We start from the raw sequence: 7,290 nt of genomic DNA, 5'->3' as shown, positions 1-7,290 counted from the left end.
ATACATTTTCATACTGTATGTATGGCGAGTATGGTGCAGTCATTAATTACACGTTGGATGGTGTATCAATACACCCAGTCACTACAAAGATACAGACGTCCTTCCTAACTCAGTTGCCGGAGAGGAAGGAAACTGCTCAGGGATTTCACCATGAGGCCAATGGTGACTTTAAAACAGTTACAGAGTTTAATGACTGCGATAGGAGAAAACTGAGGATGGATCCAAAACATTGTAGTTACTCCACAATACTAACCTAATTGGCAGAGTGAAAAGAAAGGAAGTCTCTACAGAATAAAAGTATTCGAAAACATGCATCCTGTTTGCAACAAGGCACTTAAGTAATACACTGTAATCCCAAACAGTTGTACTAGCTCATAAGTAATAAGGTCATAACAGTCAAATGTCGTTATGCAGTTGACCAAACTATAAAGTGTTGAGCTCTGTTGAGATTTATGCCACTTTAATTGAAGAGGGCTCAATATTTTATAGGTAATTTGTGTGGAACGCTCAAAAAAGTTTAGGTAGTGTCATGACGTTATCGACGTCATGACGTTCTGGTGGGTGGGTCATCTCTCCCTCAGGAAAGCTGAGTCAGCCATCTTGAATTTGCCTTGATGCGGTGATGTTTGGCCGTCCGTGTGGATGTGGAACACAGTTTAATTTGTTTTAATTTGTTTGCAATGCGCACTTTTATGCTGCCCGCTTGAAACCACCACCACCTCCGTTTTTATCATTAGTCTTATTGCCTTCGTTTTCTTAAGCGCCATCTTATCATCACCTCTGATTTGGTAAGTAACTCTAATGTTGTTGTTTTTTTAATTGAATTTCGATAGTCTTAAATGTGGAACTGGGAATACATTTGTACAATGTGCACAGTGAATATTTGTTGTAAATAGTTTAAAAATCCAAGTAATTGTAACTTTAGAAGTTGTTAAATATGTGACAAATACGTTACGTTACTTCAGCTTACAACGGTGTAACGTTATCAGCAGGTTTCCTGGATGAACTACATTTCCCATAATGCATGTTTGCCCGGGACATTGACGGTGGAGGAAGGTCCATGAGTTTTCGCTGTTCGCCGGTAATGCAAGTGCGTACTGTGAGTATACTTATTTCAATAAGTGTCTGCCTTACACAGTAAATATTTTACGTTATCGAGCTGTGTGTACGCGTGTGCTAGCGTGAAAACGAACAATGCTAAACAACATAATGTGAGTGTGTTATCATGATGCTAACCAGGCCTGTGTTTGTATTTCTTCCTAGGCTCAAGTGTGTGGTTGTGAGATCATCTCGAAATCCTTTTAACAGTTCAGGTAGGATGTATTATGAAATAGTGTTACTAATGTAATACATTGCTAAAACCAAGTATAGAGTGTATTTGTTATAATTCATTGGTATTAGATTTAAAAGGTGATCGAATAGCTCCTGATTTGTAATGTCATTAATGCATTTCTTTTGAAGCAATGTTTAAAAAAAAATTACAAGTGAATAGGTTGGTTTACTTTTAAGTTTAAATTTCCCACGTATCTCGTTAAAGTTTTGACCAATGAGCTAACTTAAGTTAAGTTAAGTTGTGGCCAATGGGAGAGTGGACTGGTTGCCGGGAAAGAAAAGGGAGGGAAAAGTTGAAAGAAGGGAGAGGAGAGATGTTAGTGGTGTTGGTGAAGGAAAAACGACCAAAGGAAACGATAAAGAGAGAACAAAACCATACCTACAGAGTTTTTTTTTAAGGGAAATCCTGATTTTATTTTTATAAGAGAGTGTTTATTATTTAGTTAAGAAAGACCAAGTGGAGACTGAAGCTGCCGTCGCATTGTGGAGACATTCGACATCCTAGAGGTTAGCCTAGCATCGTGCAAGACTTGGAGAGAATTGCTTGTGACGATCAGTTCGGGTTTCCAACGGATGTCTGTTGCTGCTACCGAGTACTGGCTGCATTGATAGCTGTGTTCGCTGTGGATCTTGTGAGGACACCTGCACGGAACTACTATATTTTGCTGAGGCATTATCTACAAGTAGTGAGTAACTACAAATGTGGGGTGGACTTCGGGACTTTATGTATGTCGTCATTTTTTTTTTGAGCTCCAACGCGCGCCCAGGGTTTAAGCAAGCTTGCAAATAATTTGGACATGGGGTTGTGGAAAAATCATTGGGGTTTATAATTTGTATTTCTTTTGATGTGATACATTGAACATTTGATTAATATAGATCTTGAACCTTATGTCTGTTGGATTGGTGGAGTCATTTACTGTTTCAGTTTCATTTAATGCATGGGAAAGCATATCCTTATAACAATAACCAAGTCTATAATAATTCTATCTGAAGTTAATACCCTATTTGTCATTCACCCTAGCAAGTTTACAATAGGGATTCTTATTGGAGATGTCCTTCTCACCTAATATCCCATGCTGTTCAGATATTCTAAATAAGGTAATATCGTGAGAGTCAAATTCGAGCCTGGTGAGAGGGTTACACTAATAATTGGTTTTATTTTATGTGTTTCCACAGTCATTCTTTTGCTATTTCTCCTAAATGTTTTTATCTCAACTGTGGGGTCAACAGTTGATCACTTGAACCCTTTATTAATACTTTGTTAAATACAAAGAACAACAACAGAAATAGCAGATCTATAAGCACACAACTTTGATGCTTTGCTTGTTAATAACTAACTTGCTTATCCTTTAACATTTTCATTTTTTACTATAATTAGTGTACAATGAATGTTTTTGATATTTGTGTAATTATTATTGTAATGGATATTTTTGGTCCATGTAGGAACAACGTGATGTAAATATGAGACGGGCCCTCGTCCTTCGTGCACTTCCTGTGTACCTGCGTGAAGATGCCTCCAAGTTTTTCAGGACCTGTAATGTAAGTGTACTGGCCTCACTATCAATCCCTTTGCTTAGCTATTCATTCAGCTTAAACATGACATCACTCAAAGAACTCTAGGAGAACCAGAGGGGCATTCCAGAAAGCAGGTTATGTGAAAACCATCAGTATAGCCAATTGTATTTTTTCCAACAACGTAATTTCAAAGTCCGTGTTTCTAGTTTGTCGCCGCATTGAGTATGAGATAAAATGTTTTTATATTTAATTTTCAGCCGATTTTAAATAAAACAAAATATCCTAAAATAAAACATTGAACAACATTCAACCACTTCCTTAAAGGCTAATATAAAATAAAGTGATGTTAAATTCAAAATGAAAAGACGACTGCATCTGAAACTCTGCCAGTGATTTATATAACAGCCGCAGCCAGAAAATGTCTGCTTCCTGTTTTCTCCCGTTGCCATGGTGAATAACGTATCGGAGCTCCATTGATGATGGCTTTTTACTAGTCGTCAGGGCACAAGCTCAACTCCGAGTTAACGTACTCTGAGTCAACTTACCTAACTCAGATCAGCTGTTCTGTAACTGAAAACTCAGTTTCACTTCACAGGGTAAGTCAACTCTGAGTTCAGGTTAGGCTCAGTTTGTTGAACCTCCTTTCTGGAATAGCCCCCAGGACCTGTTTATGAAGTTACCTTGAGTTGTTATTCTGCAAACTGACATGTAGAAATTACATAAATGAAAAGGTAAGTATAAAGAATTCCACTAAACAAAAAGTATGCTTACAGGTAGGTGTGAAACTGTCACGGTTCAGACAGACGACAAGAGGACCACAATTGCGTCACACCAGAAAGTTTATTTAAACTTAAGGGAAAGGGATGTAGGGAGTGAGTGAAGGCTCCAGGGGTTATCCCGGTCCGATGTGCTGGGTCTGTGCCTCCCCCAGTGGCAGCGATGCGTCCGATGACGCCGGTGGTTGGTGGTCCAGAAGTCCTGGGGGAGGAAACACAGACACAACGGGGCGGATGAAAACAGGCAGAAGTACAGTTCAAGGGAAATCCAAATACGTTGTAGCAAGGCAGAAGGCTGGTCAGAGTTACCGGGGTCGAAGAGTAGTCAGGAGTCGTAATGGCAGGAAGCAGGTCTGGTTCTCCTGGGGCAGAAGAGTATCCAGGAATCAGGCAGGTCCGGGGTCACAAAACAAGGGTGAGCCAGAAGCGCGAGCACACAGGTTCCGGGTGTGAGCTTTGCAGACGATCTGACAAAGGAGAGCTGAAAGACAGGGCTATAAATACTGGGAGAGGTTAGTGGGTAATGCAGGCGCAGCTGGCAGAGTAATTAGAGCCGAGCAGAGCAGGGACAGGTGGAGCTAGTTAGGCTGAGTAGAGAGAGAGTGGTGAGCAGAGTGGAAACAACTTAAGGTGGTAACCCAGTGGAGTGAGAGGGCTCATGACAGAACCCCCAAGGGACGGCCCCAGAAGTCCCAAGAGCAACACCACGCCGGGCGGGAGGAGGGGAGCCGGAGGAGGGCTAGAACTCCTCCCGAACGGTCCGAGTGAACGTCCTCATCCTCGGAGGAAGCCGGAGGGCCGTGGTCGGGAGATGGGACAGGTCCCGAGACAGGATCAGGCACAGGACAGGAAGCCGAGCGGGCAGGACGGTTAGGGATCCCTCTGGGCGGCCCCTACGGATTGCAGGTTGATCAGGATGCCGTTGGTGGAAAGCGGTGATGAGAGTCCTATCCACAATCCGACTAGCTGGCACCCAGGTCCTTTCCTCAGGTCCATAGCCCTCCCAGTCAATGAGGTACTGGAGACCCCTACCCTTCCGTCTGGACCGAAGCAGGCGCGGACGGTGTAAACCAGACCACCATCGACGAGCCGTGGAGGAGGAGGACAAGGCGCAGCAGGGACCAGCGGACTCTCATGGACGGGCTTAATCTTAGACACATGGAAAGTGGGGTGCACCCTCAGGGAATTAGGCAGTTGGAGCCGGACAGCAGTTGGGCTAATCACTCTTATGATAGGGAATGGGCCAATGAACCGAGGTGCCAGCTTCTGCGACTCCACCCTGAGTGGCAGGTTCTTCGATGACAACCACACCCTTTGACCAACATGGTAGGTGGGAGCAGGAATTCTCCGACGGTTGGCCCCGGTAGTGTAGCTGGCAACGGATCTGAGGAGTGTGGCTCTAGCTTTGTTAAACACCTCTGAGACCATGGTAGCATTCTGGGACATTGGAGAGGTCAGGAGCGGAGTTAGTAGGTACTGGCCGAGGGGGTAGTGCGGCAGCAAGCAGGCAGGTTCGGGTGGCAGTCCTCTCCCCACTCCCTGATCACCCCGGTCACCCAGTCGAGCTGAGGGTTGTGCCGGGCGGAGCCATGGGTAACCCAGGATGAGGGGTTGGCCTGGAGAGGGGAGCAGGTGAAACTGGATAGTTTCTTGATGGTTTCCGGACAGACCCATCGAGACCGGGGCCGTGACATGAGTGACCGATCCGAGTAAGTGTCCGTCCAGTGCCCGGGCAGGAATAGGAGGTGTCAAACGGAGGTTCTCCAGTCCCAGTTGGCGTGCCAGCTTGATGTCCATTATGTTGGCTTCGGCGCCAGAATCCACCAGAGCAGCCAGGGTGTGAGTTGAGTCAGAGAGGCGGAGGTGAACTTGCAGCAGGGGTTTGCGGTCGGAGGACTGGATGGTCATTGAACTCAACCGGACTCCCCCTATGCCCGGTGAGCTTCGCCCTTTAAAGGGCAGGTTACCACACGATGTCCGTCACCTCCACAATAGAGGCAGAGGTTTGAGGTGAAGCTGCCGCTGGCGCTCTGCAGGAGTGAGAGAGGCTCGCCCAATCTCCATAGGCTCAGACTGATCAAGCTGACCTGGGTGAGTGGCAGTAGATGACAGGAACCCAGTCGGATCTCTCCGAATGCCGGTAGTAGGTGGACCTTGGCGCCCCTCTCACGGCGACGGGTCTGTATCCCTTCTGTCGATCCTGACAGTCAGTGCGATGGCTTCGTCAAGAGTGGAAGGCAGTTCCTGGGAGACCAACTCGTCCTGATATAGTCAGCCAAACTATGGAAGAACGCGTCCACCAACGATGGTGTGTTCCAAGAACTTCGTCTAGCCAGGGTTCGGAAGTCGATGGAATGGTCTGCGACTGTACGTCTGCCTTGTCGAATACTGAACAGTTCACGAGACGCCTCTGCGGTTGGTGAATCCAGGTCAAACACCTTCAGCATCTCCTCAGCAAACAGGTCGAAGGTTGCACATGCGGGGGTTTGACGTTCGAACCTCTGCTGTTCCCCAGAGTCGAGCTCGGCCCGTCAGGTGAGTGATGGCATACCCAACCTTAGCCCCTCCGTGGCGAAGGTCCTTGGCTGCAAGGAGAACTGAAGTCGGCAGCTAGTCAGGAATGGCCGGACCTGGGTAGAATCGCCGTTGAACCGCTCGGGGTTTCCAATCTTGGGTTCCGGAGCAGCGGCTGCAATGACCGGGGCAGGTAACTCGGGGGCAGGGCTGGTGGGCAGACTGGCTGGGGGTCAGGTTGGTGAGGAGTTGAATGATCATGGCGAGTTGTTGTTGCTGCTGCTGGGACTGCTGCTGGTGCTGCTGGAACTGCTGATGCTGTTGGTAGCCGGCCTGAAGCAGAGAGGTGATGTCGCCGCTCATGCGGCCTAGCTCTCTCTCAGTGTGTTCCAGGCGTAGCATGGCGGTGGGTTGCTCAGGTTCTTCGGTTTCCATGTCGGGGGAAGTGTGCGCTGAGTCCATAATGGTCAGATCGTACTGTCACGGTTCAGACAGACGACAAGAGGACCACAATTGCGTCACACCAGAAAGTTTATTTAAACTTAAGGGGAAAGGGATGTAGGGAGTGAGTGAAGGCTCCAGGGGTTATCCCGTCCGATGTGCTGGGTCTGTGCCTCCCCCAGTGGCAGCGATGCGTCCGATGACGCCGGTGGTTGGTGGTCCAGAAGTCCTGGGGGAGGAAACACAGACACAACGGGGCGGATGAAAACAGGCAGAAGTACAGTTCAAGGGAAATCCAAATACGTTGTAGCAAGGCAGAAGGCTGGTCAGAGTTACCGGGGGTCGAAGAGTAGTCAGGAGTCGAATGGCAGGAAGCAGGTCTGGTTCTCCTGGGGCAGAAGAGTATCCAGAATCAGGCAGGTCCGGGGTCACAAAACAAGGGTGAGCCAGAAGCGCGAGCACACAGGTTCCGGGTGTGAGCTTTGCAGACGATCTGACAAAGGAGAGCTGAAAGACAGGGCTATAAATACTGGGAGAGGTTAGTGGGTAATGCAGCGCAGCTGGCAGAGTAATTAGAGCCGAGCAGAGCAGGGACAGGTGGAGCTAGTTAGGCTGAGTAGAGAGAGAGTGGTGAGCAGAGTGGAAACAACTTAAGGTGGTAACCCAGTGGAGTGAGAGGGCTCATGACAGAAACTAACATAAAATAATAAGC

General features: G+C 47.3%; 1 long non-coding RNA gene across 2 annotated transcripts; it reads left to right on the top strand.

Annotated features, from left to right (window-relative positions):
- The first annotated feature begins 643 nt into the window (after positions 1-643).
- On the top strand, positions 644-2,910 carry LOC123487393. 2 transcript variants are annotated; one of them, XR_006659750.1, is made up of 4 exons: positions 644-788; positions 990-1,099; positions 1,264-1,313; positions 2,776-2,910. It is a non-coding gene; the product is annotated as an uncharacterized LOC123487393 (long non-coding RNA). The 2 variants fall into 2 exon arrangements; XR_006659751.1 differs by lacking the exon at positions 2,776-2,910 and having other exon boundaries at positions 1,264-1,366.
- Positions 2,911-7,290: the final 4,380 nt, after the last annotated feature.

Source organism: Coregonus clupeaformis, unplaced genomic scaffold (genome assembly GCF_020615455.1).
Source record: "Coregonus clupeaformis isolate EN_2021a unplaced genomic scaffold, ASM2061545v1 scaf1692, whole genome shotgun sequence".
Lineage (NCBI taxonomy): Eukaryota > Metazoa > Chordata > Actinopteri > Salmoniformes > Salmonidae > Coregonus > Coregonus clupeaformis.
The sequence above is the reverse complement of the archived record's forward strand: the minus strand, read 5'-3'. Positions and strand labels throughout refer to the sequence as shown.